The 10722-nt window shown below is 38.2% G+C and overlaps 1 pseudogene; it reads right to left on the bottom strand.

Moving 5' to 3' along the window:
- Positions 1-9528: 9528 nt before the first annotated feature.
- On the bottom strand, positions 9529-10464 carry LOC128661368 (heterogeneous nuclear ribonucleoprotein A0-like; annotated as a pseudogene).
- Between the last annotated feature and the right edge of the window lie 258 nt (positions 10465-10722).

Genomic DNA, 10722 nt, shown 5'->3' with positions numbered 1-10722 from the left:
GATCAGGCTTTTGTTCCTTGTTGTGAGGAAAGGAACAAAAACTATTATTAGACCTAAATTTACCTTAGATTTTTTATCCTTTGGTAAAAAAGTTCCCTTCCCTCCAGTAACAGTTGAGATAAAAGAATCCAACTGAGAACCGAATAATTTATTACCCTGGAAAGAAAGGGAAAGCAAAGTTGACTTAGAAGACATATCAGCATTCCAAGTTTTAAGCCATAAAGCTTTTCTAGCTAAAATAGCTAGAGACATATACCTGACATCAACTCTAATGATATCAAAAGATGGTATCACAAATAAAATTATTAGCATGTTATAGAATAATAATAATGCTATAAAATTATGATCTGTTACTTGTTGCGCTAAAGCTTCTAACCAAAAAGTTGAAGCTGCAGCAACATCCGCTAAAAATATAGCAGGTCTAAGAAGATTACCTGAACATAAGTAAGCTTTTCTTAGAAAGGATTCAATTTTCCTATCTAAAGGATCCTTAAATGAAGTACTATCTGCCGTAGGAATAGTAGTACGTTTAGCAGGAGTTAGAGACAGCCCCATAACCTTAGGAATTTTGTCCCAAAAAACTCTAATCTGTCAGATGGCACAGGATATAATTGCTTAAAACGTTTTAGAAGGAGTAAATGAATTACCCAAATTATTCCATTCCCTGGAAATTACTTCAGAAATAGCATCAGGGAGAGAAAACACTTCTGGAATAACTACAGGAGATTTAAAAACCTTATTTAAACGTTTAGATTTAGTATCAAGAGGACCAGAATCCTCTATTTCTAATGCAATTAATACTTCTTTAAGTAAAGAACGAATAAATTCCATCTTGAACAAATACAAAGATTTATCAGCATCAACCTCTGAGACAGAAACCTCTGAACCAGAAGAACCATTATCAGTATCAGAATGATGATGTTCATTTAAAAATTCATCTGAAAAAAGAGAAGTTTTAAAAGACTTTTATGTATACTAGAAGGAGAAATAACAGACATAGCCTTCTTAATGGATTTAAAAATAAAATCTCTTATGTTATCAGGAACACTCTGAAAATTAGATGTTGACGGAACAGCAACAGGTAATGTAACAGTACTAAAGGAAATTTTATCTGCATTAATAAGTTTGTCATGACATGCAATACAAACAACAGCTGGAGAAACAGATACCAAAAGTTTATAGCAGATACACTTAGCTTGGTAGCTCCAGCACCGGGCAGCGATTTTCCTGAAGTATCTTCTGACTCAGTTGCAACGTGGAACATCTTGCAATATGTAATAGAAAAAACAACATATAAAGCAAAATTGATCAAATTCCTTAAATGACAGTTTCAGGAATGGGAAAAAAATGCCAGTGAACAAGCTTCTAGCAACCAGAAGCAATAAATAATGAGACTTAAATAATGTGGAGACAAAAATGACGCCCATATTTTTTAGCGCCAAATAAGACGCCCACATTATTTGGCGCCTAAATGCTTTTGGCGCCAAAATGACGCCACATCCGGAACGCCGACACTTTTGACGCAAAAAAAAGTCAAAAAATGACGCAACTTCCGGCGACACGTATGACGCCGGAAACAGAAAAAAAAATTTGCGCCAAAAAAGTCCACGCCAAGAATGACGCAATAAAATGAAGCATTTTCAGCCCCCGCGAGCCTAACAGCCCACAGGGAAAAAGTCAAATTTTTTAAGGTAAGAAAAAATGATTGATTCAAATGCATTATCCCAAGTATGAAACTGACTGTCTGAAAATAAGGAATGTTGAACATCCTGAGTCAAGGCAAATAAATGTTTGAATACATATATTTAGAACTTTATAAAAAAGTACCTAACCATAGCTTAGAGTGTCACAGAAAATAAGCTTACTTACTTACCCCAGGACACTCATCTACATGTTGTAGAAAGCCAAACCAGTACTGAAACGAAAATCAGCAGAGGTAAAGGTATATATATAAGAGTATATCGTCGATCTGAAAAGGGAGGTAAGAGATGAATCTCTACGACCGATAACAGAGAACCTATGAAATAGACCCCGTAGAAGGAGATCATTGCATTCAAATAGGCAATACTCTCCTCACATCCCTCTGACATTCACTGCACGCTGAGAGGAAAACCGGGCTCCAACCTGCTGCGGAGCGCATATCAACGTAGAATCTAGCACAAACTTACTTCACCACCTCCATAGGAGGCAAAGTTTGTAAAACTGATTTGTGGGTGTGGTGAGGGGTGTATTTATAGGCATTTTAAGGTTTGGGAAACTTTGCCCCTCCTGGTAGGAATGTATATCCCATACGTCACTAGCTCATGGACTCTTGCTAATTACATGAAAGAAATTATCTTTTGCTTCTAGCACAGGGTTTACAGACATTGAGGCAATGGAGTGTATCATGAGGCAATAGAGGATCTGGCACAACAGAAAATGAAACAGGAGATTCAGGCTGAGTTTCCTCTTTACGCTCCTGATTTTCTGTAGGCAGAAATATTTTCTATTTCTTCTTTTTTTTAGAGAGCTTATATAACTGATATTTCTTCCCAATATGAGGCTTCTTAGGGTGGCACCACTGTGGCCTGGAGTACCTTTTATCAGGTTGAGAACAGAAATCCTCTTCATCACTGGATGCATAATTCTGAAGTAATAAATCATTATAGTAGTTGAGGGGACCATTTCTCCAAACAGCAGTCTGTAAACCAGATGGCTCTTCTTCCAGCTCTGAATCTGTCCAATCTACAGAATCCATGGGAATATCAGAAATAGGAAGATCAGTATTTCCATGAGAGGTTTCATGATGGGAGCTGTCTGTATCATCTATATTGTAAATATAGCTACCAAGGATGTCATTATAGCCAATAGGTTGAGGTTTTGTCTGAGTTTGTGGAGAATTAAAGTTGTGCTCATACCAGTCTAGTGCCAGTTCAGCTGGATCTGTGAAGTCATCCTCCACGTTGACATATTCAGACTCAGAGTCAGTATCACCAGGATGGGAATCACAAACAGGAGGAGTAGATGGTATTCTGGAACAGTAGTCCTGTCTCTTTAAATTTTTAAAGGTCTGATTTTTTTCTGCTGAATCTATGAATACATCTTCTTCATTTACATAGTCAGATTCAGAATCAGTTTCACCAAAATGGAAGTCACGGACATGAGTAGATGAAATACTAGAAAAGTGGTTCTGTCTCTTTAAATCTTTAAAGATCTTATTTTTTTCTGCTGAATCTATGGATACATCCTCTTCATTTTCATAGTCAGATTCAGAATCAGTTTCACCAAAATGGAAATCACGAACATGAGGAACAGATGTAAGTCTAGAAAAGTGGTTCTGTCTCTTTAAATCTTTATAGATATGATTTTTTTCTGCTGAATCTATGGATACATCCTCTTCATTTTCATAGTCAGATTCAGGATCAGTTTCACCAAAATGGTAACCATGAACATGAGTAGAGGATAGTCTAGAATGGGAGTACTGTGTCTTTAAATTTTTAAAAGTATGAAAATCTTCTGTTTTTTTCTTTAGGGATAGCTTGGGTCTGATATAGGTTGTAATTTTTTATTTTTCTTTAAGGGTTGGTGCATCCACTACCACTGCGGATCCCTTTTTTAGGCATTAACTTTCTGTCATGATCCGGTGTACATGCGCTCAGGACACAGACCCTCGGGGCAGTGGTAGGGATTTGGAGACACCGACCCCTGACCCGGGGAAGAGTATCCTGGACGTGGATAGATGATATTCTGTGATTCATAGTTGCAAGAAGTTATTGTAGAATTCATGGAGAGTGCAACATATGTATACAATATATTGTGGCTTCACTATGACTATAGTTAGTTAATAGGAGTAGCTGCAGGATTCAATGAGCGGAAAATATAGCAATGTAGGATGTTCATAGATGCAGACTTAGGTTTGTTGCAGGTTCACAGTACATAGTATATATAGAGCTGTATGTCAGAATTAAGCAGAGCAGCACAGGTGATATACGAGTTGCAAGTTAAAGGCATTAATTACTGTTTGTGCATATATATGCAAACTAAGGTTTGTTGCAGGTTCACAGTACATAATATTCTAAAGAGCTGTATGTCAGTAATAAGCAGAGCAGCACAGGTGATAGTCAGGTTGCAAGTTTAAGTCATCAATTACTGATGGTGCATATATTGGAGAATCACATGAAAGCTTTTAACTGAACACATAGATGCAGAGTTCTGAATATGTTAACATATTTGCAGTTGGTTATTTCAGCTATGACAACTTGTAGCAGAGAAATAGTTATAAAGTTCTGAGTAAGATGCTGTAGTTGTAATTAGAGAGTGACGATAACCAAAAGCATACTTGTGATTTATAATAAAGTTCAGAGTTTGTTAAGTAGCAGTGTCCAGGAAACAGAATGGAATTATTTGGATACTTTGATGATGATTTGATGATTTTAAGGGCTAGATTTATTAACGCTGAGGCGTACAGGGGCGCCCCTGTATGCCTCAGCTCGCCTGTGGTGGGGCAAAATTACCCCCAGGTATTCACCATTGCACACGAGAGCAATTTTGCGCTTGCGTGCAATCCCGCCCCCTGCCCGTGCACAGCCAATCACGCGCAGGAAGTAGCTGTCAATCCGACCGAGGAGATTGAATTTCGCCACAATAGAGGTGGCGAAGATCTTAGGGAAGCAGCGGTCTGGTGACCGCTGCTTGATAAATCATGGTGAGCAAGTTCTTGTAAGAACTTGCAGCTGTAGAGGCTTGATAAATCGAGCCCTAAGCATAGGTAATAGGAAAGGCTGTAGCTTGCATAAGTTGGTAGAATTCATACAGGAAACAGTCACAGACCTCTGTTGTTCAAGATCACAACTTCAAAGTTAATGCAATGCACATTAGGCCTGAGAAGACTTAAAAAGAGGCTGATAGAATCAGGTGCATGAATGATTAATCAGGCAGGCAAGCTGAATGTAAATACTGCCCAAAACAGCATGAGTGTCAGAATCAGGAAAGGCAGTCTTAAAGGGATAGTGACATTAGGCTGAGATATGTTACAATTTGTGAGTGGGACATACTACAGCTTTACAAATATATTATTTTTAAATATAATTTATTTGAAAGACCGGCACTTGCACATCAACAATATTTTCTCCTGAAAAGAAATGTTAAATACGAGTTGTTTAAATATAAGTTAAGTCTAATACTACAGTATTGGTATTGTACTTCCTACTGATTTCACTGTCAGACATTATTATTCACTAAAAATAAAGGGCTAGATTAAAGTTAAAGAAAATAATATGCGCAAGCGTTAACCTGACTAGCGAAAAAATCCTAACTTAAATTATCACGTGCATGTAATCCCCATAGAAATCAATGGAGAAAAGAAACCCAACACCCAACTATTGCGCAAACGCAATCCCATTTTCACATTCCCCATAGAAGTAAATAGAAAAAAAAACATTGTTGGAAAAAAACCTAACACCCATCACGCAAACAATTAAGTATATTTGTGTTAGCAAATGTAAACACACAGTTAAAAACTCTTTATTAAATATGAATATTGCATAAATATGTTTTCATCTACATAATGGCAAAGGGCTCTAATGCACACACACACACACATATATATATATATATATATATATATATATATATATATATATACACATATACATACACACACACACATACACACACCCACACAGGTATATATATATATATATATATATATATATATATATATATATATACATACATACATACAGTGGGTATTAAAAATAAACACCCCCCTTGAAATTAATCACATGTTGCTTTGCAGCCTGAAATAAAGACAGACACATTTTTTTTTATCCAGTTGCAATTACTCAGTGCAACTTATAACATCCAACTGAAAGATAAAACACCAACATGTCAGGCAAAAATAAAGACAATTCTAAAACAGAATCACGGAGTTGGAAAAAGGATCACCCCCTTGTGTCTAACCACATTTGCTTTAATTACAGCCTTTAGTCTATTGGGATATGTTTCTACTAACTTTTCACATCTAGACTGTGCAATATTTGTCCACTCTTCTTTGCAGAACTTTTCCAGTTCCGTTACATTTGATGGTGACTGTTTTTGGACTGCAGTTTTCAAGTTATGCCACGGATATTCAATGGGGTTTAAAAGGGACATTAAACCCAATTTTTTTCTTTCATGATTCAGTTAGAGAATACCATTTTAAACAACATTCTAATTTACTTCTATTATCTAATTTGCTTCATTCTTTAGATAACCTTTGTTGAAGAAATAGCATTGCACATGGGCAAGCCAATCAGACGAGGCATCTATGTGCAGCTACTGAGCCTATCTAGATATGCTTTTCAGCAAAATATAGCAAGAGAATGAAGCAAATTAGACAATAGAAGTAAATTAGAATGTTGATAAATTGATTAATAGATAAATGAGGCATGAAATTAGCATATTTGCCTATCTAGGTTTAGCTTTCAACAAACAATACAAAAAGAACAAAGCAGATTTGGTGATAAAAGTACATTTGAAAGTTGTTTAAAATTAATGTCCTATCTGAATAATGAAAGTTTAATTTTAACTTTACTGTCCATTAAACTCTAAAAATTGTGGGGTTTCCAATCATTATAATTATAAGTGCACACTACAGGCTTCATAAACATGACCCTGCTACATATCTGTTCATAGTAAGTTTGAACAGGGGTGATAAGATCATGTAAAACAATACAAGTGTTGCTAACAAAACAGCAGTGAAAACCCTTTGTCTACTCAGTAGAAAGTTTAAATTGGCTCCTACAAACAAAGCAAACAAATCATGTATTAACCCTTCACTAGCACACAGAGCTACACAGTGTTTATTAATCCTTCACTAGCACACAGAGCTGCACATTATGTATTAACCCTTCACTGGCACAGAGAGCTGCACAGCGTGTATTAATAATTTACTAGCACAAAGAGCAGCACTGAGTGTATTAACCCTTTACTATCACAGAGAACGCATGTATCAACCCTTCACTCGCAGAGCAGCATAGTGTGTATTAACCCTACATTATCACAGAGAGCAGTGAAGCATGTATTAACCCTTCACTAGCAGCCCAGCATAGTGTGTATTAACCCTTCACTAGCACAGAGAGCTGCACAGCGTGTATTAACCCCTCACTCGCACAGAGCAGCACAGTGTGTATTAACCCTTCACTAGCACAGAGAGCTGCACAGCGTGTATTAACCCCTCACTCGCACAGAGCAGCACAGTGTGTATTAACCCTTCCCTAGCAGAGCAGCACAGTGTGTATTAACCCTTCCCTAGCAGAGCAGCACAGTGTGTATTAACCCTTTGCTAGCACAGAGAGCAGCACAGCGTGTATTAACAATTCTCTAGCACAGAGAGCAGCACAGTGTGTATTAACCCCTCACTAGCACAGAGCAGCACAGTGTGTATTAACCCTTCACTAGCACAGATAGCTGCACAGTGTGTATTAACCCTTCACTAGCACAGAGAGCAGCACAGTGTGTATTAACCCCTCACTAGCACAGAGCAGCACAGTGAGTATTAACCCTTCACAGGCGCAGAGAGCAGCAGTGTATTTTAACCCTTCACTAGCATAAAGAGTAGCACAGTGTGTATTAACACTTCACTAGCATAGAGACGGCTATCAGCCAATAACAGACTCATATTTTTATATAATGTAAACTCCTGCATATGCTAAGTAGGAGCCGCTGCCTCGGGTCATTTAAAAGGCTGTGTACAATTTAATAATGAAAATAAATTACAAACACCAAACAGTTATTTTACATAAAAACTAAAGCTAAAGGTGAAATTTCCCATACACTTTATACTATTTTATACACCGGTAAAACAAGTCACTAGAAACGCATTAAAGGGACAGCAAAGTCACAATTACACTTTTATGATTCAAATTTAAACAACTTTCCAATTTCCTTCTATTATCAAATCTGCTTTATTTCCTTGGGGGCCTTTGTAGCAAAGCATATAATGCACTATGGTGCGCTAGCTGCTGATTAGTGGCACATACAAGCCTCTTGTCATTGGCTCACCTTATGTGCTCAGCTAGCTCCCAGTAGTGCATTGCTGCTGCTTCAATAAAGGATACCAAAAGAATGAAGCACATTTCATAATAGAAGTAAATTGGAAAGATGATATGAGCTAATCAAACAATTAAAAAACATTTGGGATATCTTGTTATTTTAAGTGAAAACCAAATGTACAGGACACTGTCCCTTTAAGTCTGTGATCATGTGACACAAACAGCAGCAGCTGAAGGTGCAGAATACACTTACTAAGGTCTTTACTAACAACAAGAATCAGTCACAGATCAGTGGGATAAACGTTCTGATGATAAACAGGTGCAGCTAATAGAAATAAGAAATGTACTATAAAATAACCTCATTAGAAATAAATAATATGCAGATCACAAGATATTTATGATTAGATCAGTAAATGTGATGAGACTGATACAACAGAGCCATAAGCTGAGTGATATTTATTACTGACTCAAATAGCGGCTTCAAAATCATTTTAACCCCTTAAAGGCCACAGCGTATCCTGTACGTCGCTGGTCGTTAAGAGATTGTGTGCCTATAATATTGTGTGTCTTGCCACGAGTGGCAAGACCTCGCTATAAGACCCTCCCACCTGCACTAAAATAGTTTTTTTTTCTTTCCTCAGTATAATAAAAAAAAAATTTTTTAAAAGACATAGCAGCAGAAATTGATTTAAAGTTACTCTAAGCTACTCCATTGGATGATCTTATGCAAAATAAGAATTACACTACTACAATAAAATAAAAATACAGGCAGGCTCACAACAAAGAAACGGTTCCTGGCTTTCTACAGAAGAAGTCCATAAAAGACATGAGGATACTAGGGAAATATATAATAGGTAAGACTTCAGGTCATAAACAATCATTTAAAGGGACACTCAAGTCAAAATTAAACTTCATGATTCAGATAGAGCAGCAATTTTAAACAACTTTCCAATTTACTTCCATTAACAAAATGTGCACAGTCTTTTAATATTTACACTTTTTGAGTCACCAGATCCTACTGAGCATGTGCAAGAGTTCACAGCATATACGTATATGCATTTGCGATTGGCTGATGACTGTCACATGATACAGGGAGAGTGGAAATAGACATAAATTTGCAATTTATTTAAAAAAAATCTTCTACTCATTTAAAGTTCAGACTAAGTGCTATTGCATCGTCTTCTTATCATGCATTTCTTGATTATGCATATCTACTGTAGAACGATGTACAAGAAAGTTCTGTTTTCCTTTAAGCAGCCGGGTGAAGCTGCATAAACGTTTTTTTTTCCCCCATTGTTCATTTCTTCATCACCCATGCTACTGGTATGCGGACAAATAAAGCAGGCAATCAAAAACAGACAGCAACCTTACCACTCTCTAGCATGTTGTACTAGTATAAAAATGACCAAAGGTCCAAGAATCATAAGAAAAAAAAAAATGTCCTTTGTGACTAACAAAAGAATAATAAAATAAAAATGACGGAGTCTGTTGGGATTTTCTGATGTTTTCCACATGTTTAGAAAGAGCTGCCACTGTACAAACTATCACCACCATAGCTGAAGCTGCCATAGCCGCCAGTCCCATAGCCTCCTCTGTACGGGGCCGCGCTGCCAGCCCTGCTTCCCCAAGTGGTGCTTGTGGTGTCCCCGCCTTCGGTTTTCATGGGGCCATACGAATATTGGTGCCGACTGTAGCTCCTGCAGCTGTTGTAACTATTGCCATAACCGCTCTGATCGCCATAGCCGCCACTATAGGAATTAAATCCCTGGCCGACATTGCTGTTGTAACCACCATAGCTGCCGTAGCCTCATTTGCTTCCCCCTGACGAACCATTTAGGTCTCTAGAGCCTGTGCCACTGCCTCTACCACCACCTCTGCCGTCACGGAAAGGCCTGGAGGAGTCACCACCGCCCTGGATATCTTCCCTGGGCACTGCCTTTTTTACCTCAATGTGGTGACCATTAATAGAATGAAACTTGACAACTGCAGCCTTGTCGGCAGAGTCGTGGTCCGTGAAATAGATGAAGCCAAAACCATGCTTCTTGCCGTACTGTTTGTCAGCAATTATCTCTACTTTCTCCAACTCGCCAAACTGGATGAAGTGCTGTTGCAGATCATCCTCAACGATTTCCTCCTTCACACCACCGATAAACAGCTTCTTCACCTTAGCATGTGCTCCAGGCTTAGCAGAATCCTTCTGAGACACTGCTCGCTTTAGCTCCACATTGCTGCCATCTACTACATGCGGAGAGGCCGCCATGGTTGAATCAGCCTCATCTGAGTTGGAGTATGTGACAAAGCCGAAGCATCGGGAGAGCTTGGTCAAGGGATTCACCACCACAACATAGTCGATAAGCTGCCCATAGGCCAGGAAATGCTCCCTCAGGCCTTCTTCGGGAGTTTGAACATTCAGGCCACCCATAAACAGTTTACATAACTGTGAAGCATCCATGTTGCTGAAGGGCGACACACCAAAGACTGAGCACGAAGATGAAATGAGCAAGTAGCCATAGAAACTGGGTTATAACGGCTCTAGGAAAACTCTAAAATAGTGCAGTTTTGCCACTGGTGGAGAGACAAGAACCCACCTCATAGAAAGACCAGTGACATACAGGAAATGTCACTAGTCATTAACAGTGTTCCCTCTAAGGTCAGTTTTGTGTGCAGCCCAGCAGTGAAACAGTTAATAATAGAACCACACCTTGCAGTC

Source organism: Bombina bombina, chromosome 5 (assembly GCF_027579735.1).
Source record: "Bombina bombina isolate aBomBom1 chromosome 5, aBomBom1.pri, whole genome shotgun sequence".
NCBI lineage: Eukaryota > Metazoa > Chordata > Amphibia > Anura > Bombinatoridae > Bombina > Bombina bombina.
Note: the sequence above shows the minus strand (reverse complement) of the source record. Positions and strands in the feature narration are given on the sequence as shown.